The sequence below is a fragment of the Lontra canadensis genome, unplaced genomic scaffold (genome assembly GCF_010015895.1).
Source record: "Lontra canadensis isolate GAN:19392208 unplaced genomic scaffold, GSC_riverotter_1.0 scaffold142, whole genome shotgun sequence".
Lineage (NCBI taxonomy): Eukaryota > Metazoa > Chordata > Mammalia > Carnivora > Mustelidae > Lontra > Lontra canadensis.
The window spans coordinates 491,649-516,929 of NW_022631136.1; the positions used below are offsets into that span (position 1 = coordinate 491,649).

The following is a 25,281-nucleotide window of genomic DNA, read 5'->3' on the forward strand; positions in this document are numbered from 1 at the left end:
TCAGCAGCTGGAATGTCTTCTTAAAGCAATTCATGTAATTTGCCTACTTAAAATCATCTAAGTGTCATATCACTCTACAATAAAAATCCAATAAAAATCCAAACTCCTTTTCCTGGAAAATAAGACCTTTTATTATCTCACCCATGCACATCTCCCACCTTATGTTATCCCAATCCAGCCACACAGACCTACTTTCTATTCTTCAAATACACCAACCTCCTTCCCACCTCAGGCCCTTTACCCTTGCTATTCCTCTGCCTAAAAAACCCTCTAGTTCTCTTTCTTAAAATCTTTATTCAAATGTCAGCTCTTCTGAGAGCTCTTTACTGGTCACTCTGTCTCTTCCAATGGAGCACTCTTTCCAGTGGAATCGCTCCCTGCCATTTCACTATTTGCTTCCTTCAGTTCCTTCCAACAATGACCACAGCCTAATCATTTGCCACTTTTGCCTTTTCATTCTCTCTCTCCTTGAGCAGAATATGGGCCCCACAGGGGCAGGACTCATTCACTGTTATACCCCTAGCACTTTGCACACACATGAGAATTATTTGCAGAATGAATGATGAAATAAAGTCTTACCCATCCCATCCATACCTCTGCTACATTGATCCCACTATTTACTTATATATTGATATATCTTGATGGCCCCATCACAGGTTTTTTTTTTTAAGATTTTATTTATTTATTTGACAGAGAGATCACAAGCAGGCACAGAGGCAGGCAGAGAGAGAGAGGGGAAAGCAGGCTCCCTGCTGAGCAGAGAGCCCGATGAGGGGCTCGATCCCAGGACCCTGGGATTATGACCTGAGCCGAAGGCAGAGGCTTTAACCCACTGAGCCACTCAGGCGCCCCTCCATCACAGTTTTTCAATAGCATATTCTTTTACACACAGTAAGAACGAACCCTGTATGGAAAATAGAACAGGGATGACCCCCAAATTAAGTTAAAAAAAAAAAAAAAAGAAAAACCCTGAAGCTGACAGAAATAACCAAGCTAGAAAGCGCCAAAATCTAAATCTAAAATCAGGTTTTGGGAAATGCAATGATGTCTGACCCCAGTGACCACAGGTAGACCAAAGTTCACAGGTTAAAGGCACAGTCCTCACAAGGTTGCCCTCACTTAAGTCACCAGTCACAAATTCAAGGGTCCCACTACCTCCTCAAAATAATTTGCTAGAACTACTCACAGAACCCAGGGAAGCACTGTACTTAACAAGTAAAGGGTTGTTTTGTTTTGTTTTAAGATTTTATTTATTTATTTGAGAGAGCATGAGTGGGGCGAGGGTCAGAGGGAGAAGGAGAAGCAGCAGCAGTGGAGCCCCACTGAGCAGGGAGCCCAATGAGGGACTCGATCCCAGGACCCTGAGATCCTGACCTGAGCCAAAGTGAGACACTTACCAACTGAGCCACCCAGGTGCCCCACAGTTAGTTTTATTATAACAAAAGGCTACAAATCAAAACCAGCCAACAGAAGAGACAAATGGGATGAAATCTGGGAGGGGCCCAAACACAAAGCTTCTGGTCATCTCCCATGGCGTCCTGGATGGCATTACCTCCTCCTGGCTACAATGTGTGACAACCCTTGAGTGTTGCCAACCAGGCACACTTCTCCAAGTCTTTGGTGTCCAGAGTTTTTACTGGGGCTTAATCACACACCACCCACACTGCTGACCCAGAGTCTTCAGTTCCTCTGGAGGTTGGAACAGATACAGCTTGTTCCAAAGTCGTCACAAATCACCCTGTCACACTGTCCAGTGGCCAACCCACCCCCAGAGCAAAGACACCCTTATGAAGGAGGACTTTCTAGATGCCTAGCAATCCCCTCCCGGGAGCAGAGGGCAAAAGCCATAGTTCTGCTTCAACTCCTCCCTTTACTTTGGGTAAAGTTAATTCTTCACTATGTAGAGGTGTTCTACTGTTTTTTGGTTGTTTTTTGTTTTTTGTTTTTAATTCCAAATCTAGCGCTCTGAAAACACTCTTCTGTCTAATCTTTGATCTCTGAGTCGTTGCCCCATCCCTCCTCTCTTAGAATCTGCTCCAGGTCACATTTGCCCTAGAGAACTAAGAAGGATGAGCAGACCAACAACAAATTATGGCCCCAAGATAGCAAGAGGACTTCTGTAAGCAAAGTCTTCATTATCAAGCAAGAAATATGCTGTTTACGAAGGAAACTATTACAAATTATTTTTTCACATGATGTTGTGGTTTCCGTTAGCAAGGAAAAGACCAAAACAATGCCAGGCAGTGACATCAAAGTAACAGAACCAATCCACTTGACCTTCTCTGCTGATACACCACAGCACCACGGCCTGTAATCCCCTCCAGATCAATGTGCCAAGAAAATGCCAGTTCCTTAGTGGAATGAAAAATTCAGAGGATTTTCACTGATGGGGGTGGTATGCATTACACACATGGGTATGTGTGTATGTGGCTTCCTTCTCTCGCTTTTTACAAAAGGCAATTGTGATTATTACCTTTTGAGTAAAAGTTGTCACCAAGCTGTCATTAAAAACAATTTGTTAAATCTTCAAATGGCAAAGTATGTTTTATCTTTGATTGTAACTGTTTATTCACTTTTCTTCCAACTAGATGCTGACCAGCTTACAAAAAGATACTCAATAAACATTTCATAATGAATGTCTACACAGGGTTATCGAATTCAAATTTTAGAAAAAGATAGTTACAAATGTACAATAAAAGAACAAAAACCTAATAACAATAATGAAAGTATAAAAAAGGCATTGAAGTTGTTGACCAAAGAGCCAGGTTCCCACTCTGGCTCTGCCCCTTACTGAGTATTTAACCTTGGGTGAGTCTCAATTCCTAAATCTATTTCCTCATCTGCAAAGTGGAATTTCTCCCATTTGCTCTGCTAACCTCAGAGGGTTAGCATAAGAATCAAATGAGCCAATGGATTATAACGTGTTTTGCAAACTGTAAAATACCTTGCCAATGGTATTTATTTTTTTCAATGAAAAGTTGTTTTAGGGCGCCTGGGTGGCTCAGTGGGTTAAGCCGCTGCCTTCGGCTCAGGTCATGATCTCAGGGTCCTGGGATCGAGTCCCGCATCGGGCTCTCTGCTCAGCAGGGAGCCTGCTTTCCCCCCCGCCGCCCCCTCTCTGCCTGCCCCTCCATCTACTTGTGATCTCTCTCTGTCAAATAAATAAATAAAATCTTTAAAAAAAAAAAAAAAGTTGTTTTAGGGGTTCCTGGGTGGCTCAGTCACTTAAATATCTGCCTTCACCTCAGGTCACAATCCCAGGGGCCTAGGATTGAGCCTTGCATCAGGCTCCTTATTCAGTAGGGAGCCTGCTTCTCACTTTCTTCCTGCCCCTTTCTGCTCATGCTTTCTCTCTGACAAATAAATAAAATCTTAAAAATAATGTTTTTTAGGGGCGCCTGGGTGGCTCAGTCAGTTAAGCATCTGCCTTCCCCTGGGGCCATGATCCCAGAGTCCTGGGATCGAGCCCTGCATCGGGCTTCCTGCTCAGCAGGAAGCCTGCTTCTCCCTCTCCCACTTTCCCTGCTTGTGTTCCCTCTCTCGCTGTGTCTCTCCCTGTCAAATAAATAAATAAAATCTTAAAAAATAATAATAATGATAAAATAAAATAATGTTTTTAAAGTGACATGCAGCGATGCCTGGATGGCTTAGTCAGTTAAGCATCTGCCTTCGGCTCAGGTCATGATCCCAAGGTCCTGGGATCAAGCCCCGCATCCGGCTCCCTGTTCAGCAGAGAGCCTGCTTCTCTCTCTCCCTCTGCCTGCTGCTCTGCCTGCTTGTGCTATCTCTGTCAAATAAATGAATAAAATCTTTTTAAGAAATAAAAAAAAAAGGGGCACCTGGATGGCTCAGTGGGTTAAAGCCTCTGCCTTCGGCTCAGGTCATGGTCTCAGGGTCCTGGGATCGAGCCACGCATCCTCTCTCTCTGCCTGCCTCTCTGACTACTTGTGATCTCTGTCTATCAAATAAATAAATAAAATCTTAAAAAAAATAAAAAATTTTAAAAAGTGACGTGCATTTCACTAGGATGCAAGTTATTATTGGGGAAAACAGACTCGAGAATTGCAAGCCTAGGCAAACTAAAAGTTGGGCAGTTCTCTCTCACCTCATCAATTCTGTAAGTAGTCTAGAGGAGACCTATTCCTGCTCTCTGCTATTTATTATTTCTGTGTATTTTCTGAGTCTCAGTTGCTTTACATCAATCTCTCTGAGCCTGTTATACCATCTACTACCTAGAAATAAAACAGGCCTTCTCACCCTGGATGGTTTGCTGGGAGGCTTATATAAGATCACTGTTGCTAAGGTCTTTTTGCCAGCCACAGAGTGATATACAATTTGGTAGCATTTTCCTAAAGGTGATAGGTAAGAAATTTGGTAATATTTTCCTAAAGGTGATGAACTTTCAGGAATCGTTTAAATAAAGTGCACAGGCTGAGGGTATGAGAGGCTTACTCTGGCCACTGGCCGGCACAACCCAGGAAAAAACAGACTAGGATTCACTGTCTTGGACTGGATCACACATTGCCTTATACAAATTCCATTCTGTGAAGCCCTTAGAAAAAGTAAAATAGGTCCTTTCACATCCATTGGCTTATTCAACCTTCCCAGTACTTGTGCCAACCAAGACTTATTATGCCCATTTTACTGATAGGGGAACTGAGGCTGGAGATTTTTCCAGAATCATGCAACTGGTAAATGGGTACATCTGGGATGAACTCTTCCAACAGCAGTGGGAGAAGACACAGGTGCTTAGATAAAAAACGTGGCCTCACACAGATGGCCCATTTCTCATTCTTTCCTGACGTAACTTTCTATTCAAGCCATTAAACCTATCTTCTGTCTTTTACAAATCCTTCATGTTTCTCACTCCGGCGAGGGTCCCCAGAGGAACAACTACGATAGCAGGCAGATTTAGATGCAATAGGGTGACAGCTTTGGAGGGGCAAGAAGACATTCTACAGGAGGGGAAGGTGGTCAGTGTTCACACATCCTCCCCTGAAAAAGCTCTAATTGCTGATGGAGTGGGTACTGTCTGTTAGAAATGCCCAGCTCTTACGTCACATTCCGATTCTACACATGGGCCCAAAGGTCTGTATAAACACCCACTGCTCTCCCACCTCTGCCTTCATAAATATGTCACCTTCAGCCTTAGGCAAGTCAAGAACATTCCTCAGTCACAAAAATGCTAGGGTTCCCTGTTCACGTGTAAACCCCTTTTCACTACCTAGAATTCTTCCTTCATTAATTCATGTGTCTGCTCTTATTTAAAACCTAATTCAAATATCAAAAATTGGAAACAGCTCTTAAGTCCATCAGTCTGGAGACCAATATAAATAAAGATAATACATTAATTCAATGGACCATTAAGCAGTCATTAAAAACATTAAAGTAGATGTGTTAAAACTGCCAGAATACAATGTTTCAGGGAACTAGTAAAGGGAAGAGCAGGGTGCACAGTATGTTCCCGTTTTTATAAAAAGAGGGATATTAAATATTTTAGTATTTATTTCAATACAAATAAATATTATTTTTGCAAAAATATTAAACACAACACATACCTCATTTTATTGTGCTTTGCCTTTTTTTTTTTTTTTTTTACAAATCGAAGGTGTGCGGCAGCCCCTCATTGAGCAAGTCCATGAGCACCATTTTTCCAACACCACTTGCTCACTTCATGTCTCTATCACATTTTGGTAATCCTCACAATATTTCAAACTTTTTCATCATTATTATATTTGTCATGGTGATCTGTATCAGTGATTACAACTTGCTGAAAGCTCACATGATTGCATTTTTTAGCAATGAAATATTTTTTAATTAAAGTATGTACAATTTTTGAGATACAATGTTATTGCACATTAAAGAGACTAAAATATAGTGTAAACGTGTCTTTTAAAAGCACTGGGAAACCAAAAAATTCATTTGACTCACTTTACTGCAGTAATGTGGAACTGAACCCACGATATCTTTGAGGTATGCCTGTGTTAGAGAAGGCAGTTAGGTTCTGACAGGATACCTGGAGATCAGCAATGACAAAGTCATGAGCAGCTGTCGGGAAGGTCAAAAGTGTGTCCCTACAGCACACCGCAAGAATTCGGATCAAACCAGACCAGCCAAGATGGCCAATGCCATCACAGGAAACCCCTGACCAAATTAAGAAAAAAACTGGGAAGCCCTGCCTCCCATCCCAAGTAGTAAATATTCAACCCCTTAGGTAACTATTCTCAATAAAAGATAGAAACCCAGCCCTCAGGGCACACAGCTCTCTCTCCTGTGGGTTCGTAGCTCTCCTATCTCCAGAGTGTGTTTTCACGTTAACAAACTTTTCTGCTTGTGTTATTCATCAAGTTTTATGTGTTTGTTTTTTAATTCATTCTCTGACAAGACCAAGAACCTTTGGCAACTCCTTTTGGTCTGGCTGGATCAAGGCTCCAGGGCCCAGGGTCTCCCCAGTTCGCCCAACAACACCCATATAAGGTTACACTGGCATAAATTTCTACAAGAGTACATAAGAACTATTAACACTGGGGGCACCTGGGTGGCTCAGTGGGTTAAGCCTCTGCCTTTGGCTCAAGTCATGATCTCAGGGACCTGGAATCAGCCCAGCATGGGGCTCTCTGGTGGGCAGGGAGCCTGCTCCCCCCACCCCCACCGCCTGACTCTCTGCCTACTTGTGATCTCTCTTCATCAAATAAATAAGTAAAATCTTTATTAAAAAAAAAAAAAGAACTATTAACACAGGTTGTCTTTGGTTGAGGAGACATATTTTCATTGTGTATCTTTGGTACTGTTCAATTTTACCACAGCATATATTAATCTTTCAGTTAAAAAACAACTTTAAAAAATGAACTCAACCTATTTTTCCCTCAAGAGCTTTTCTTGTCCATCCTCCTTCTTAAATGTCTCCTAAATCTCATTACCTCCCTCCCTCACCCTCCACTGTCCCAGACTAACTGTCCGGGATTGTGCTTTGTTCCTGGAGACAAAAATCTAGAGGAGGTATATTTTTTTATAAATATATATAATTATTTTAAAAGAATAGCACTTTTAGAATAGCATTAAGTATCCAGGATGATTAGTTTAATTGAAAGCTATTGAAAGGCAAATTTCCAGTCACACCCATTTTCAGGGCAATCTTGAATTACAGAGTTGTCTGAAGGTCGATTTGTTTGCTTTGATGTTTGCTTTGAGTACCAAACTGCTGCTCAGGGTTCTGTCCCATCACACACGCACCAGCTAACTCCCCTCTCCTCCACTGCTGGGACAGTTTTGTAATTAGTCTCACTGATTCCATTGTTTCTCTTCCTCCCTTTCCATAAGCCATCCCCACACTGCAATCTGAACCTGCTAAAATTTAAATGATACTGATATTCCCCATTGCCCCTGAGGTAAAATCTACTTTCCTTTTTTTTTTTTTTTAACATTTTTGTTTTATTTCTATTTGTTTTCTAAAATCTACTTTGTTGGGGGTGCCTGGGTGGCTCAGTCATTAAGCATCTGCCTCAGTCGTTAAGCGTTTGTCTTCAGCTCAGGTCAAGATCCCAGAGTCCTGGAATCAAGCCCGGTATCAGGCTCCTTGCTTCAGCGGGGGAGCCTGTTTCTCCCTCTCTAACTCCCCCAGTGCTGTGTTCCGTCTCTCGCTGTCTCTCTTTGTCATAAATAAAATCTATACATAAATACATAAATAATAAAGAAGTACGTAAAATCTACTTTCTTTACATGGCTTACAAGAACCTCTGGATCTGGATTCTTCAGCCTCAGCCTCCTCCCCGCCTCCTCCCCACTAGAAGCCTCGGGGCCTGCCCCTCTCCCAAACTCCAGCTGAGCTGCAGAGGCAATGAACTTCCTGCTCCCTGAATAAGCAGAGTGCTCTCTCTGACTCCCCAACTCTTTGTATCAGCTTTTTGCTCTTTGAGGACCCTCCCCACCCGACCCACCAAACTTGACTGCAGAGCAGTGACCACAGGCATTCCTCTCTGATGATCGCCTCCCACATGTTGGAACAAGCATCCTTTCTATTAAAAGTGATAAATCTCCTCTAGTTCACGTGGCAGATAGTTCTGATTGTTACTTTTGCTTTCAGCAGTCCTCTAAAAAAGAAAAGAAAACCTATATGGCATAGAGGGTGAGAAGAAATCAAATATTAAGGCCAAAAACTAACTCCTAGCAGCCAGGCAGAAGTTATCAGGTGGGGGTCAACTCAAGTTCTTTACATCCAGACTCCTACAAGGTCAAGTTCTTTACATCCAGACTCCTACAAGGTCAAGTTCTTTACAGATTTCTACAACAGACCCTCCTGTCATAAACCCAAAGGTCTAGCAATCTAGGTTAATCGCAAAGGTGTGATAGCCTTTCCAAGCTTATTCAGAAATCTGTGAATCTTCTTGGATGGCACTTCCTCTCCCACCCTGACCTCGAAACCCAGCCCTGCTTTCATTTTGATCTTCACCAGAGGAATTTTGCTGGCGCCTGTGCCCCAACAGAGAGTACTTTTAAAGGCTTCAGCCTTGGACTGAAGAATTTAAATTTCTTCATGTATGTCCCCCAACAACACAGAACAGAGACAAGATTTTTCTGGTTCTTTTGTCATGTCTGCACCATACCCCTTCCTTAAAATCTGTCATATACACCCGGATAACTCCAGTTAACAATGAATTCCCCCTATATTTGATGGTAACTGATTATTCAATTTTTCACTTAATTATATATTGTCTTGAATTGTTCTCTAACAACTACCAAAGCACTTTCAACAAAATGTGAACAGAAAAATACCAAGCTGGGGGGTGGTCAAAAGATTTAGCTTCCAGAAAGTCAAGAGTCTGCCACTAACTCTCTATGTAATCTTGAGCAAATCACCCTTCCCGTCCTCAGTGCTCCCTGCAGAATAAGGGTGGAGTACCGATCTCGACAGATCTTCCAGGCTACGGGTCCACGACTCTGAGCTCCTCAAAGTTCAGGAGCACAGTCCACGTCCTTTCTCAAGACACATAATGAGAGCTCTATTAAGACTTGAATGAAAGCCATTGATGAAGAGGTTGCCTGGCCCCAGCCCTTCCAGACCAAACCAACATGCAACAACAGATGACTCTGTCTTCCTTGAAGAGCTCTCTATGTTTACAAATGAGTCTACAACTTCACTGATACAAACCTAATAACTTTCTTGTTCCGCTGGAAAGTTATTTCTTACAATAAACTTACATCTCTCCATATCAACCTTCAAGAAACCTGGGAAACTATCAATAATGGCTTAAAGCATCAGCTTCAGATTTGCCTTCTGTCCTCTCACTCTTGAACTCCTTTTTGCCGGCAGCACTAGCTCGGAAAACAAACACTCATGCTAGACCACTGATTTGTCAGGGTCTCAGCCTTACTGCCCAGACCCCCACTGTCCTCACTAGGTATGCCATGTGATTATGTGAATCATTGACCAACACCCAAGGCGCAAAGATAAACAAAAACAAATACCTTTCCACGAATTTCACTTAGAAAACCAAGTACAATGGCAAAAACAAAAACAAAAAAGGAACACCCACACCCACAAAACAAAAAACAACAACAAAAAACAAACAATTTTTTAAGCTTTGGGGGATGTGGGGAGTATGGAAGTCTCAAGAGCTGGTTTCCGAAGGGCAGCGCATACCAGACAATGTGGTACAAGAGGCTCCCGGCTGTTGTGTCAATGAAGCCTTTCAGACCTTCCACACTACTTCACTTGTTCCCCTAAAGTAGCGCTTTCTGGAAGCTCAGCTCTCAGCTGGCGAGAACAGTGAACCTTGTGCCATTTGTCTATCAACTTCTTTAAAAAGAAAAACCTCCTGTACAGCTGTCTTGTTTTGCATTCTCTCTTCTGTACTTCAGTACACATAATGACAAACAGTGGAGGCAAGGGGCTCTTTTAAAACTGTGAAGAAAGAAGAAATAAAAAAGTACCCAGAAGTCTCTGTTTTCAGCTATTGGAGGAAAGTTTGCAACCCATAGAAACCAGCATTAATTTAAAAAAAAAAAAAAAAAGTCAGTCTTGAGCACTGGGAATAAACAATAAGGCACTCTTCAGGCTTTAGGATATTAAGAAAAAAAAAATGGTGCACAGCCCATCCATCCTTTCCAAATCAAACAATACAGCTTTTCAAAATTTGAATGTAAAAATCGTTTTGTATGTTAATTGCACCTCAGTGAATTAATTTTTTAAAAAATCTTCACATGCAACCAACGCTATTGGCACTACCATAGAAGAAGTATTGGTGCAGATAATCCAAAGTAAATATTCCCAAAGGCATTTTTTTTCCAAAAGTGTTTTTTTTCTACATTTTTTGTAGAGATTAATAGAGCCTACGGAGCCTAAAAGAACTGAAACTAAATGGTTTCTTCAAATAATATTTAAAAAAGCAAGACCTCTAGGGGAACTTGGGTGGTTCAGTTGATTGTCTGTCTTCAACTCAGGTAATGATCCCAGGGTCCCGGGTTCGAGCCCTAAGTCAGGCTTCCTGCTCAGCAGGAGCCTGCTTCTCCCTCTCTTCCCCGCTTCTGCTCTCTCTCACTATCTCCATCACTATCTCTCTCAAATAAATAAAATCTTTAAAATTAAAAAAAAACTCTAATGTTGAAAATTGGTGTTTAAAGGAATCCTGTTTTAAAGGAACTATCAATACGATTCACTTAAAAAACAACGTCTTAGGGGCACCTGGGTGGCTCAGTGGGTTAAGCCTCTGCCTTCAACTCAGGTCGTGATCTCAGGGTCCTGGAATCGAGCCCCGCATCGGGCTCTCTGTTCAGCAGGGAGCCTGCTTCCCCGTCTCTCTCTGCCTGCCTCTCTGCCTACTTGTGATCTCTCTCTCTGTCAAATAAATAAAATCTTAAAAAAAAAAAAGTCTTAATATAGCAAGAACTCAAATGAACTGATAAGAAAAACCTGAGAAAGTGTCAAAGTAAATTATAAAATAGAAAATAGCCAAAGTATGAGGAAATGTTCATACTGAATAATAGCAACCAAAGAATTGATATTAAAATAAAATAACATTTTTTTCTTGTCTCTCAATTTAGAAAAAAAAAAAATGAGACTGCTTCGGTGCTAGTGACTGCCTTGAAATGGGTCCTTTCACCCATAATAAGGTACAAATGGGTCAACCCTTCTAGTATGCAATTTGTTAAAATATATCAATATATCATGAACCTTAAAAATGTCTATATTCTTCAGAATGGCAGTTCCGTTTGCAGGAATTGGACCTAAATAAAATAATCTGGCTCTGGAGAATGGTATAGTTTCCTCAAAAAGTTAAAAATAGAACTACCCTACCAACCAGCAATTGCACTACTAGGAATTTACCCAAAGGATACAAAAATACTGATTCAAAGGGGTACATACACCCCAGTATTTATAGCAGCACTAACAACAGCCAAATTATGGAAAGAACCTAAATGTCCTTCGACTGATGAACGGATAAAGATGTGGTATGAGGTGCCTGGGTGGCTCAGTCATTAAGATTCTGCCTTCAGCTGAGGTCATGATCCCAGAGTCCTGGGATCGAACTCCACATCGGGCTCCCTGCTCAGCAGGAAGCCTACTTCTCCCTCCCCCACTCCCCATGCTTGTGTTCCCTCTCTCACTGTGTCTCTGTCAAGTAAATAAATAAAATCTTTCAAAAAAAGAAGATGATGTGGTATAGGGGCACCTGGGTGGCTCAGCGGGCTGAGCAGTGGAGTCCGGATTTCAGCTCAGGTCAGGACCGAGCCCCACCTCCAGCTCTGCACTCAGCATGGAGTCTGCTTACCCCTCTACCTGTGCTCTTCCCCTCCCAACCCCCCCACTCTCTCTTGAACTATCTCTAAAATAAATAAATAGTTTTGTTTTGTTTTTTAATAAATAGTTTTTAAAAAAAGAGATGTGGTGGGGACCTTGGTGGCTCAGTGGGTTAAGCCTCTGCCTTCGGCTCAGGTCATGGTCTCAGGGTCCTGGGATCGAGCCCTGAGTCGGGCTCTCTGCTCAGCAGGGAGCCTGCTTCCTCCTCTCTCTCTGCCTGCCTCTGCCTACTTGTGATCTCTCTTTCTCTGTCAAGTAAATTTAAAAAAAAAAAGAGAGAGAGAGAGAGAGAGAGATGTGGTATACACACATACACAATGGAGTATTACCCAACCATCAAAAGAATGAAATCTTGCCATTTGCAATAATGTGGATGGAGCTAGAGTATATTATTATAGTAAGTGAAATAAGTCAGAGAAAGACAAATATCATATGATGTCACTCATGTGGAATTTAAGAAAGAGATGAACAGGGGAAGGGGAAAAAAAACAGAAAGAGAGAAACAAACCATAAGAAACTCTTAACTATAGGGACGCCTGGGTGGCTCAGTTGGTTGGACGACTACCTTTGGCTCAGGTCATGATCCCGGGGTCCCGGGATCAAGTCCCACATCGGGCTCCCAGCTCCATGGGGAATCTGCTTCTCCCTCTGACCTTCTCCTCACTCATGCTCTCTCTCACTGTCTCTCTCTCAAATAAATAAATAAAAAATCTTAAAAAAAAAAAAAAAGAAAGAAACTCTTAACTATAAAGAACAAACTGAGGGTTGATGAAGGGAGGTGGGTGGGGGATGGGCTAGATGGGTGATGGGCATTAAGAAGGGCCCTTGTGATGAGCACTGGGTGTTTTGCTTTGTTTTTTTAAGATTTTATTTATTTATTTGACAGACAGAGATCACAGAGAAGCAGGCAGAGAGAGAGGAGGAAGCAGGCTCCCTGCTGAGCAGAGAGCCCGACACTGGGCTCAATCCCAGGACCCTGGGATCATGACCTGAGCCAAAGGCAGAGGCTTTAACCGACTGAGCCACCCAGGTGCCCCTGAGCACTGGGTGTTGTATGTAAGGGATGAATCACTAACTTCTACACCTGAAACCAATTTTAGCATATATATTAACTAACTAGAATTTAAATAAAAACTTGAAATAAAAATAAAAGTAAAGATTTTTATAAATAGAAACAGAATATAGAGCCCCCCAAAAAGAAAACAATCCTGAATATGAAAAAGTTTGTTCACAAACATAGGCATACCTCCACTGACGAATGGATCAAGAAGATGTTAGTATAGATATACAATGGAATATTACACAGCCATTAAAAATGAAATCTTGCCATTTGCAATGACGTGGATGGAACTAGAGGGGATTATGCTAAGCAAAATAAGTCAATCAGAGAAAGACAATTACACATGATCTCACTGATATGTCGAATTGAAGAAACAAGGCAGAGGATCATAGGGGAAGAGAGGAACAAATGAAACAAGATGAAACCAGAGAGAGAGATAAATTATAAGAGACTCTTAATAATAGGAAACAAACTAAGGGTTGCTGGAGGGGAAGGGGATTGAGGGCTAGGGTAACTGGGTGATGGACACTGGGGAGTGTATGTGTTGTAATGAGCACTGGGTTTTATATGAGACTTATGAATTGCAGACCTGCACCCCTGAAACCAATAATATATGTGTTAATTAAAATATATATATACAAAATAGAATGAAGAGTAAATGTTAAAATAGAAAACAAAAAACACAGGCATACCTCATTTTATTGCACTTCATTTTTTGACGTTCTCTGATACTGAATTTCTTACAACTGTAGAATTTGTGGCAACTCTAAACTGAACGAGTCTATCAGCACCATTTTTGCAACAGCCTTTGCTCACTCTGTGTCACATTTTGGTAATTCTCACAATATTTCAAACTGTTTCATTATGATTATTTTTCTTAGGGTGATCTGTGATGTTACTATTGTCACTGTTTTAGGGTGCTATGAATCATGGCTATGAAATGGCAAACTTAATCATAAATGTTGTAAGTGTTCTGACTGCTCCACTGACTGGCCATTCCCCTGCCTCTCTCTCTCTTCTTGGACCTCTCCATTCCCTGAGACACAACAATATTAAAATTAGACCAATTAATAACCCTACAACAGCCCCTAAGTGTTTAAAGGAAAAGGAGAGTCACATGTCTCTCAATTTTTAATCAAAAGCTAGAAATGACTGAACTTAGTAAGGAAGTTATGTCAAAAGCCAAGATAGGCCAAAAGCTAAGTCTCTGGATTCAGTTAGCCAAGTTGCAAATGCAAAGGAAAAGTTCTTGAAGATAATTAAAAGTGCTACTCCTGCGAACACATAAATGATAAAAAGCAAAACCACCTATTTGCTGATATGGAGAAGTTGTAATGGTCTGGATAGATCAAACCAGCCACAATACTCCCTTAAGCCAAAGCCCGATCCAGAGCAAAGCCCTAACTCTATCCATTCCTGTGAAGGCTGAGAGAGGTGAGGAAGCTGCAGAAGAAGAGTTTGAAGCTAGCTGAGTTTGGTTCATAAGATTTGAAGAAAGAAGCCATCTCCGTAACATAAAAGTGTAAGATGAAGAGGCAGGGGCTGATGTCAAAACTGCAGAGTCACCCAAACAATCTAGCTAAGATGTTAATGAAAGTGGCTGCACTAGACAACAAGTTTTCAATGTAGATGAAACAGCCTTGTGTTGGAAGACGTCATCTGGAGCTTTCATAACTAGAAAGCAGAAGCCAACGCATGGCTTCAGGGCCTCAAAGCTTTAAAGGACAGGCTGACTCTCATGTTAGAGGCTAATACAGCCGGTGAAGCCAATGCTGATTTACCATTCTGAAAATACTAGACCTTTAAGAATTACACAAAATCTACTCTGCCTGTACTCTAGAAATGAAACAAGGCCCACCTCTGAGATCTACTTCTCAGAAAAAAGATTCCTTTCATAATATTACTACTCCTGGACAATGTTTCTGGTCACCCAAGAGCTCTGATGGGGAGATGTACAATGAGAATAATATTGTTTTCATGCCTGCTAACCCAGCATCCATCCTGCAGTTCATGGATCAAGGAGTCATTCCAACTTTCAAATCTTATTTTTTATTTTATTTTATTTTATTTATTTATTTGACAGAGAAATCACAAGTAGGCAGAGAGGCAGGCAGAGAGAGGAGGAAGCAGACTCTCCGCGGAGCAGAGAGCCTGATGCGGGGCTCGATCCCAGGACCCTGAGATCATGACCTGAGCTGAAGGCAGAGGCTTTAACCCGCTGAGCCACCCAGGCACCCCTCAAATCTTTTTTTTTTTTTTTTTAAGAAATGTATTTCATGGGGTGCTTGGATGGCTCAGTGGGTTAAGCTTTGGCTCAGGTCATGATCTCAGGATCCTGGAATTGAGCCTTACATCAGGCTCTCTGCTCAGTGGGGAGCCTGCTTCCCAACCCCCTGCCTCTCTGCCTACTTGTGGTCCCTCTCTGTCAGAATAAATAAATAAAATCTTAAGTTTAAAAAAAAAAAGAAAGAAATGTTTTTCATAAGGATATTTCTACCAAACAATTCCTCTGATGGAGCTGGGCAAAATAAATTGAAAACCATCTGGAAAGGATTCACCATTCTAGATGCCATAAGACTATTCGGGATTCATGGGAAGAGGTCAAAATAATAACATTAACAAGAGTTCGGAAAAAGTTGATTCCAACCCTCATGGATGGCCTCGAGGGGTTCAAGAGTTCAGTGGAGAAGTAACTGTAGGCTGGTGGAAACAGCAAGAGAAGGAGCATTAGAAGTGGGGCCTGAGATGTGACTGAATGGCTGTCATCTCACGATCAGCCTTGAAGGGACGAGAAGCTGCTTCTTAGGATGAGCAAAGAAAGTGGTTTCTTTTTTTTTTTTTTTTTAAGATTTTATTTGTATTTGTCATAGAGAGAGAGGGAGAGAGAGCGAGCACAGGCAGACAGAATGTCAGGCAGAGGCAGAGGGAGAAGCAGGCTCCCCGCCGAGTAAGGAGCCCGATGTGGGACTCGATCCCAGGACGCCAGGATCATGACCTGAGCCAAAGGCAGCTGCTCAACCAACTGAGCCACCCAGGCGTCCCAAGAAAGTGGTTTCTTGAGATGGAAACCTCTCCTAGTGAAGATGCTGTGAAGACCGTTGAAATGACAACAAAGGACTTGGAATCTTACATAAATGGAGTTAATAGAGCAGTAGCAGGATTTGAGAAGACTGACTCCAGTTTTGAAACAAGTTCTGCTGTAGCTCAATGCTATCAGATAGAATCGCATGCTAGAGAAATTATTTGTGAAAGGAAAAGTCAATCACTACAGCAAACTTCATTGTTGTCCTCTTTTTTTTTTTTTTAAGTAATTGCTACACCCAAAGTGGGCCTCGAACTTACAACCCCAAGATCGAGAGTTGCATGCTCTTCCGACTGAGCCAGCCAGGCAGGCACTCCTCTCGTCTTATTTTTAAAAATTGCCTCATCTGTCCCAGCCTCCAGCAACCACCACCCTGATCAGTCAGCAGCCATCAGCACTGCAGCATGACCCTCCCATCAGCAAAGAAGGTAATGATTTACTGAAAGCTCAGATGATCATTAGCATTTTTGAGCAATAAAATATTTTTAAATTAAGGCATATTTTTTTAAAGATTTTATTTATTTATTTATTTATTTGAGAGAGAGTGCACAAGTGTGGAGGGGGTTGGGAGAGAGAGCATCTCAAACAGACTTCCTACTGAGCATAGAGCCCTAGCACTGGGCTTGATCCCACAACCCTGAGATCAAGACTCCAGCAGATCAAACGTTTAACTGACTGAGCCACCCAGGGACCTCTAATGTTATATTTCTACTATAAAACTTGACTTAAAAGGACTGGACTCTAAGACTTCAAAGATCCCGGGTTTAAGCAATAAAATTTTTCCAAACTGTTTGATTTCAAATCTCTGCTCTGCCACTTCCTAGCTTTCTGACAATTATTTAAGCTCTCTGTGTTTGGTTTCTTCATTGGTAAAAATGGAGATGGTAATAATAATAATAATAATACCTACCTCACAGAGTTCTTATATGGATTAGAAGAGTATATACATGTAATGCACTGTGCTGAGCACTTACTCACCAGAGTTAACTAGGGTTAGCTATTTTCATTATCATTCACCATGCAGTGCAAAGTCACAACTGTGTCTTTACTGTGTAAAATACCTAGATGAAAAACAAAATACTGTATTTGGAATTATCAAAGATAATTATCAAGATGTTATCTATATACTATATCCAAATATAGTATTACTTAGTATTAAATGATATATTCTAAATATCCAAGAAGTTCAATGAATTTCAAGCCTTCATCAAGATGGATTGTGTCCTATACATTCATTCATTCAATGACCAAAGAGTCCTTGAACATCTACTACGTGCTAGGCATTTTTACAAGTAGAAACAGACAAAAATTACTGCCTTCATGGAGTGTACATTCTAGCAGAAAGCAATAAAGCCAGCTCAGACTAATAAAGTCCATCTGAACTACTTATGTTTTCCTTTATATGACTTATTCTTGGATATTTAAGAGAGATCTTAAAAGTAAGTTCAGGGGCACCTGGGTGCTCAGTGGGTTAAAGCCTCTGCCTTTGGCTCAGGTCATGGTCCCAGGGTCCTGGGATCAAGCCCCGAGTTGGGCTCTCTGCTCACATGAGCTCATTATTTTCCTCGTCTTTTCTCCATTCCTAGCACCCTCTCAAAACAACTATATATGAAAACGAACATAACATCATTATTTGTATTAGTAAATTTGGAAACAACCTAAATATCAACAATAATAAAAATAATAAATAAATGTTGGTATTACTAGAGCTATTTGTATCAACATGGACATACTGTTGAAGGAAAAACACAAATTACAGAACACTTACATGCCATGCATATAGAGTTTTTAAATAAAAGTACAAAGAAACAAGGGAGAATGTTAAACATCAAATTCATTTCCCTGGGTCTAAGGGCAGGGCAGGAGGCAGGGAGAGAAGAATGCAAATGAAGAAGACATATCTATTCTTCATACCATGTTGTATACCTTGAATGTTTAACAATTTATAAAAATGTGAGTTTAGGGGCAACTGAGTGGCTCAGTGGGTTAAGCCTTGGCCTTCGGCTCAGGTCATGATCTCAGGGTCCTGAGATTAAGCCCCTCATCGGGCTCTCTGCTCAGTGGAGAGCCTGCTTCCCTTCTCTCTCTGCCTGTCTCTCTGCCTTCTTGTGGTTTCTCTTTCTGTGTCAAATAAATAAATAAAATCTTAAAAAAAAAAAAAAAAGTGAGTTTAACATGAGTCTACCAAATGGTTTAACCTGTTTTTGGGGAAGGGGGTTCAATTTTTATTAAAAATCCCCAAAAACTCAGGTTTATGCCTGGATGTCTCATACTAAGAAGAAAAAATAATTATCTCATTTGTTTTTTTTTTAATTTAAATTCAATTAGCCAACATATAGTATATCATTAGTTTCAGTTCAATAATTTCAATAATCCATCAGTTGTGTATGACACCCCTGTCTTCATCATATCAGGGGCCCTCCTTAATGCCCATCACCCAGTAACCCCATCCCCCCACCCACCTCTATTGTTTCATTCTTAAAAACTGGACTGACTCTTAGGAAAAAACAGAAAGTGTTACTGTATTCTTGGATAGATGGTTAATGTAAATAACTTCCAGCAACAAACAGGGTATTACTTATCTGTTTCATAGAAACACAGAGTTGAGTCAGACTCTGAGTTGTCTAATGGGTTCAATCACTTTGCCTTTCTAAGTTCCCCTGTTCTAGACACAGCTTCAACAGCATTACAGTAATCCTTATGCCCTAGGAATAGCGACTTGCCATCACCTGCTTCAAGGGAGCACACAGAAGTGTAAGTGGCAATGACGTTAGTGTTTCAGTGTGTGAAAACCTAGTGTGAATTCTCCCCTTTCTCTGCAACAGTTCACAAGGTATCATTATAAAAAGAAGAAGGAAAAAAAACCCTTCTTGCTCTGCTTCTACCAACTTCAGAAACAGTAATCGTTAAAACTGTCTTTTGATCTAGAGTCACTTAAATATTCCTTTAAGGATCTTTTACAGTCACTTTTCTTCACGTTACCTAAATTACAAGTTCTTTTTTTCCATTAAAGACCCTCCCCTCCCCACACCAAATTAACATCAGTGGCAACTGTTGGGCAGGTACTGCCCTCTAGTGCTTACACTTTTATAATAACATTTTAAAACACTGACATCAGTACCACAGACAGTCCATCAAAAATTAAATAACATCCTATTAACCCAAGATTTTTCAACTTCACACTATTGATATTGGGGGCCAATCAGTCTTTGCCCTTGAACTGCTGGATGTTTAGTAGCATCCCTGGCCTCTACCGGCTCAATGCCGCAGCATCTCCCCAACCCCAGCTGTGACAAAATGTCTCCAGACTTGGCCAAATGTCCCCAGCGGAGCAAAATCACCTCTGGTTGAAAAACTGTTGTATCATGCTAAGGGTTGTCCAAAATGTTCACATTACTCCTGAAAATTATAAGCAGAAAAAGTCTTCTTCTGTAGACTAATTAAGTGAGATAAAGGAGAATTTCATTGGTGCGGTAAACAAAACAAAAATGGAGAATTAAGGTTTTCAGGTATCCCGCTCCACTCCCCAAAGTCCTGGCTAGTGGGAATTTCTTCACACCTTTAACTTTGTATTCCAGTTTTGCTTCTCAGATCTTTTCACTTCCTCTCAAAGTGCTTAGAAAACAAAGCTTGCTCTTCTAGCTGAATATAGTGGAGGCTGGTAGGAGAAAGGAGGGGCTGAGATTATGTGTCTGTACTGTTCTAACATAATATGAAACATAATAAATATAATACAAAACTTCTTACAAAATATCAGAAGGAGGGTGCCTGGGTGGCTCAGTTGGTTGAGAGACTGCCTTCGGCTCAGGTCACGATCCCGGAGTCCTGGGATCGAGTTCCACATCGGGCTCCATGGGGATCCATGGGAAGTCTGCTTCTCCCTCTCCCCTCTCATGCTCTCTCTCACTCTCTCTCTCTCAGATAAATAAACAAAATCTTTAAATTAAAAAAAAAATTTAAATATCAAAAGGAATTTCAAACCTGGATTCCAGAAAGTTACATTAAGAGGGTTTATTCAGATCTGCTGTGAATTATTATTCCTCATGTAAGCACATTATGCTTATAGATCCTGGTTCTGTGAATTTTAAAACCTACAAATGACTGAGGACTAGACTTTTTTTTTTTTTTTTTTTTTAGATTTATTTAAGAGAGAGAGAAAGAGCACCTTTGAGAGCAGGGGGAGGCGGAGAGGGAGAAGCAGACAAGAAGACTTCCCACTGAGCAGGGACTCCTACAGGGGTTGGGGTGGAGCTCTCCTGGGGGCTTGAGCCCAGGACTCTGAGATCATGACCTGAGTCAAAATCAAGAGTCTGATGCTCAACCAACTAAGCTACCTAGGCTTGGACTTGCACTGAATGTAACTTCCTCCCCTCATCAAATTTCTCACTGATTTAATTGGTTTTACTAAAGAAAAAAAAAAACAATAAATAAGAATCTATAAGCAAGGGGTGCCTAGGTGGCTCAGTGGGGTAAATAAAGCCTCTGTCTTTGGCTCAGGTCATGATTCCAGGGTCCTGGGATCAGGCTTTCTGCTCAGCAGGGAGCCTGCTTCCCTTTCTCTGCCTACTTGTGATCTGTCAAATAAATAAATAAAATCTTTAAAAAAAAAAAAAGAATCCATAAGCAATTTTTATTATATGATTAAGAATATATCACTTTTTTTTTTTAAGAATATATCACTTTTTGGGGCGCCTGGGTGGCTCAATGGATTAAGCCGCTGCCTTCGGCTCAGGTCATGATCTCAGGGTCTTGAGATCGAGCCCCGAATCGGGCTCTCTGCTCTGCAGGGAGCCTGCTTCCTCCTGACTCTCTGCCTACTTGTGATCTCTCTTTCTCTGTCAAATAAATAAATAAAATCTTAAAAAAAAAAGAATATATCATTTTTATTAATGTATTCCAATCCACTATTTTATTTATTACTTAGTGAAATTGGAAATACTATAGCTCTCCAATTGTCAAGCTCTTATTAGCAGAATCTTGGGATGGAAAATCTATTTTGCCTACACAGAACAGTTTGTGATCATTCCCTAAATCTCCTCTGAGAAGCTTGGGCTTTCCTGACTCTGTATATATTGGTTTCATCCTATCCTAACTAAATTCGATTAGAAGGTCTTCTGGTGGCACCTGGGTAGCTCAGTCGATAAGCATCTGCCTTTAGCTCAGGTCACGATCACAAGGTCCTGGGATGGAGCCCAGCTTCAGGCTCCAGGCTCAGCGGGAAGCCTGCTTCTCCTTCTTCCATTCCCCCTGCTTGTGTTCCCTCTCTGGCTGTGTCTCTCTATGTCAAATAAATAAATAAAATCTTAAAGAAAGAAAGGAAGGAAGAAAGAAAGAAAGTCTTCTAATCATGTAATAAAGCAAGACACAAATAGGTTTTATTTATTTTTTTTAAGATTTTATTATTATTATTTTTGACAGAGACAGAGATCACAAGTAGGCAGAGAGGCAGGCAGAGAGAGAAGAAGAAGCAGGCTCCCTGCTGAGCAGAGAGCCCTATGCGGGGCTCGATCCCAACACCCTGGGATCATGACCTGAGCCGAAGACAGAGGCTTTAACCCACTGAGCCACCCAGGCGCCCCCACAAATAGGTTTTAGCCTTTAAAGGACAGTCAAATGGTTTAGAATATATTTAAAATGATAACAGAAAAGATACATGACTTGCACCAAAGGAAAACAAAATCTAGAATGATATCACTCTGATCAGAGAGAGAGGAGATATATATGTCACCCAGTAATATTATTTGAGAGTTATTTTGCATAACTTTTTTCAGTCATACAAAAGTCCAGGTTATTCTGTAATATGCAGATATTTCAAAGCATTCACAAGTTTTTTAAAAAGCAAATTATTGAAGAGGCACCTGGGTGGCTCAATCAGTTAAGTAGTTAATTGGTTAAACATCTGCTTTCAGCTCAGGTCATGATCCCTGGCTCCCCACTCAAGGTGGGCAGTGAGAGAAGAGTCTGTTTATCTCTCTCCCTCTTCCTCTCTGCCCCCCCAACTTCATGCATGCTCTCTCTCAAATAAGTAAATAAAATCTTTCTTTTTTAAAACATATTAGGGGTGCCTGGGTGGCTCAGTGGGTTAAGGCCTCTGCCTTCGGCTCAGGTCATGATCTCAGGGTCCTGGGATCGAGCTCCGCATCGGGCTCTCTGCTTAGCAAGGAGCCTGCTTTTTTTTTTTTTTTTTAAGATTTTATTTATTTATTTGAGAGAGAGAGTGAGAGAGAGAGAATATGAGAGGGGAGAGGATCAGAGGGAGAAACAGCTCCCCAGTGAGCAGGGAGCCCGATGTGGGACTCGATCCTGGGACTCCAGGATCATGACCTGAGCTGAAAGCAGTTGCTTAACCAACTGAGCCACCCAGGCACTCAAAGATTTTATTTATTTATTAGAGAGAGAGAGAGTGAGAGAGATCATAAGAGGGGAGAAGGTCAGAGGGAGAAGCAGACTCCCCATGAAGGAGCCTGCTTTCCCCTTTCTCTCTGCCTGCCTCTCAGCCTACTTGTGATCTCTGTCTCAAATAAATAAATCTTTAAAAAGCAAATTAAAGAATAAATAATAAAAATAAATTTTTTAAAAAAACAAATTATTCTAGAAATTAGTTTATGTATTCGTTGCTAATCTCACATCACTTTAAATTTCTCCATGAGGGAAATATTTCCTTAGGTTTTGATTTAAAGGAACTGTGGTCATCAGAAGCCCCCAAAAATCCATGTCCCAATCCCCAGAACCTGTGAACATATTACCTTATATGGTAAGTGGGATTTTGCAGGTGTGATTACGATAAGAGTTCTGAGATGGGGAGATTCATCTGGATTATATGGCTGGGCCTAATGCCATCACAAGCGTCCTTAGAAATGAAAGAGGAAGACGGGAAAGTCAGAGGAGAAATGATCACAGAAGCAGAATTCAGAGTGATACAGCAGCTGCCTGTGAAGATGGAGGGACCAGGAGCTTAGCAGTGAGGGCTGGAAAAGACAAGGAAGGGTTAGTCTCCACTAGAGCTTGCAGATAGCAGGAACTGGCCCACAATGTATTCTCAACTCATTTCACTGGTATTTTAATAGTGAAAGCAGCAGCCACTGGGAAGACTCCCTACACAAGCATCCATACACTATTCCTTCTCATGTAGAAGTATTATTTAGACATGCTTTAAGGAATTCTAGTTAAAATCTGCTTCAAATAACCACAATAATGGCATATACTCCCAAAAGAAAACAACTTTCCCTCCTTTGCCAACCCACTAACAGATCTGGAAAGTTACAATTCCAAACATAACACTCATTATTGCTTATGATTTTGTTCCTTGAAACTTTATGAAGAAAATTCTGTACACATCTTTTCCAAAGTACTTATGAGAAACAAGAATATTTAATCCAGATGCTGTTTCCTAAATTGGCCAAAATGTGTTCTTCCCTGATTCAAGATGTAAAAAATGAGTTTAGCTTAGCACTTGCCATTCTTTAAGAAAGTAAGCTTCAGAAATTCTCTTGCTTCATCTCCTCTTGTCCTGTTTCAATATCATCTGGCCCTTCAATTAGAACATGAGTTCACTGCTTCTCAGTGTCCACAGAGTTAATTAATTCAATACAGAACATTCTATTTTCAGCTGGCATAAATATGGACATTAATGTATTCTTTGTACTAAGCAATTTAACCTGAATTGGCAATATATTGATTAAATATGTATAGTAATTTAGGGATTATTTTTTCTTCTTCCTTGAGATAGTAAAATGTCTCTAGATGACCTTGTGTTTTATGTCTAAACAGCAAGTACAATGTGAGTTTAAGGGGAAATACTTCAAGAAAACTAAACTCTAGCCTTTTTTTTTTAAGATTTTATTATCTGTCAGAGAGAGAGAGCAACAGGCAGAGCGAGAAGCAGACTCTCTGCTGAGCAGGGAGCCTGATTAGGACTTCATCCCAGGATTCCGGGATCATGACCTGAGCCGAAAGGAGACGCTTAACCAACTGAGCCACCCAGGCATCCCAAACTCTAGCCATTTTTTTTTTCTTTTTTTTTTTTTTTTAAGATTTTATTTATTTATGAGAGAGAGAGCGCGAGAGCAAGCACAGGCAGAGGCAGAGGGAGAAGCAGGCTCCCCGCAGAGCAAGGAGCCCGATGTGGGACTCGATCCCAGGACGCCGGGATCATGACCTGAGCGGAAGGCAGCTGCTTAACCAACTGAGCCACCCAGGCGTCCCAACTCTAGCCATTTTTAACCTGTACTTGAAATTTTTCCTTTTTTACAGTTCTATAATGGACAACTAATAACTGAGGGGATTATAAAAATCTAAACAAGTACTATAAACAAGGCATTGCTACAAAAGGTAGAAAAGGCAAATTCCTGCACTCTAGGAGTTTTTCCCTTTCATGGTGCTGTAATAGGAATTTAGTAAGAAAGAGATGTAACACTTCCACTTCTATTTGTTTTAACAAATTTTGTAACAGATTTTTATATCAGGTCTACATCTTCATAATATTAAATTTGATAATGATAGTAACAATCCATTAGAAAAGAAGAAAACACATTTACATCGGATTACTTACATTGGATTACTTTAAAATGTTAATACCTTGTTCGCTAATGTATCCCTAGAGTTTGGAACACAGAAATCAAGAAATATGTATTGAACGAATAAATGTCTTGCTCTTTGTTTATTCTTTAGATCAACTGTAGAAAAAATTTTCAGTTGCTGCCCAGAAAATTCCATTGAGAATTTAAATGGAAATTGTATTAATTTTTTAAGTTGATTTAAGATGGCCTGTAATATTTATAAAGTTTACACTTTCCATCCAAAACTTAGCATGCCTCGCCTTTTATTCAGTGGTGAAAAATTAAGGGTGTTTCTATTAAAGGGTGTCGCCAGTGTTTTTTCTCTCTGGTCACAGTTTGAATAGTTTGCATTATATAGATCGAAAACACTCTGTATTAAGAGCCTAACTATAAATTGTATTTGTTGATATGGTGAATGAAATCTTTTTTTGTTACATTTCCTACCTAATTTTTGCCAGAATAGTAGAGTGCTTTTTCCTGAACAACTTTATTAATTCAAATGCTTAGTCTAACATAAAAATTCTATCATCTACTTTCTGTACCACCCCCCAAATTTACATCACTTGTTTACTATCTGACTGCATTAGTCAGAAATTTCAAATCAATTTTAAATTATAGTGCATGACAGACTAAATATACAAACGGACAATGGCCAGACCATATAGAACACAGAACCTTCACCCATAAGCTGCAGCCACCTGCCCAGGAAACCAACCCCTTATCTACAATAAACAACCCAGGAAGTCATCCTGTTACAAGTCAGACTTACAGGAAGCCAGGCTGC

General features: G+C 40.7%; 1 long non-coding RNA gene across 1 annotated transcript; it reads right to left on the reverse strand.

Moving 5' to 3' along the window:
- Window positions 1-829: 829 nt before the first annotated feature.
- Window positions 830-23,114, reverse strand: LOC116858766. Its single transcript, XR_004381013.1, has 3 exons — window positions 23,041-23,114; window positions 18,669-18,671; window positions 830-851 (listed from the first exon to the last, which is right to left on the reverse strand). It is a non-coding gene; the product is annotated as an uncharacterized LOC116858766 (long non-coding RNA).
- Between the last annotated feature and the right edge of the window lie 2,167 nt (window positions 23,115-25,281).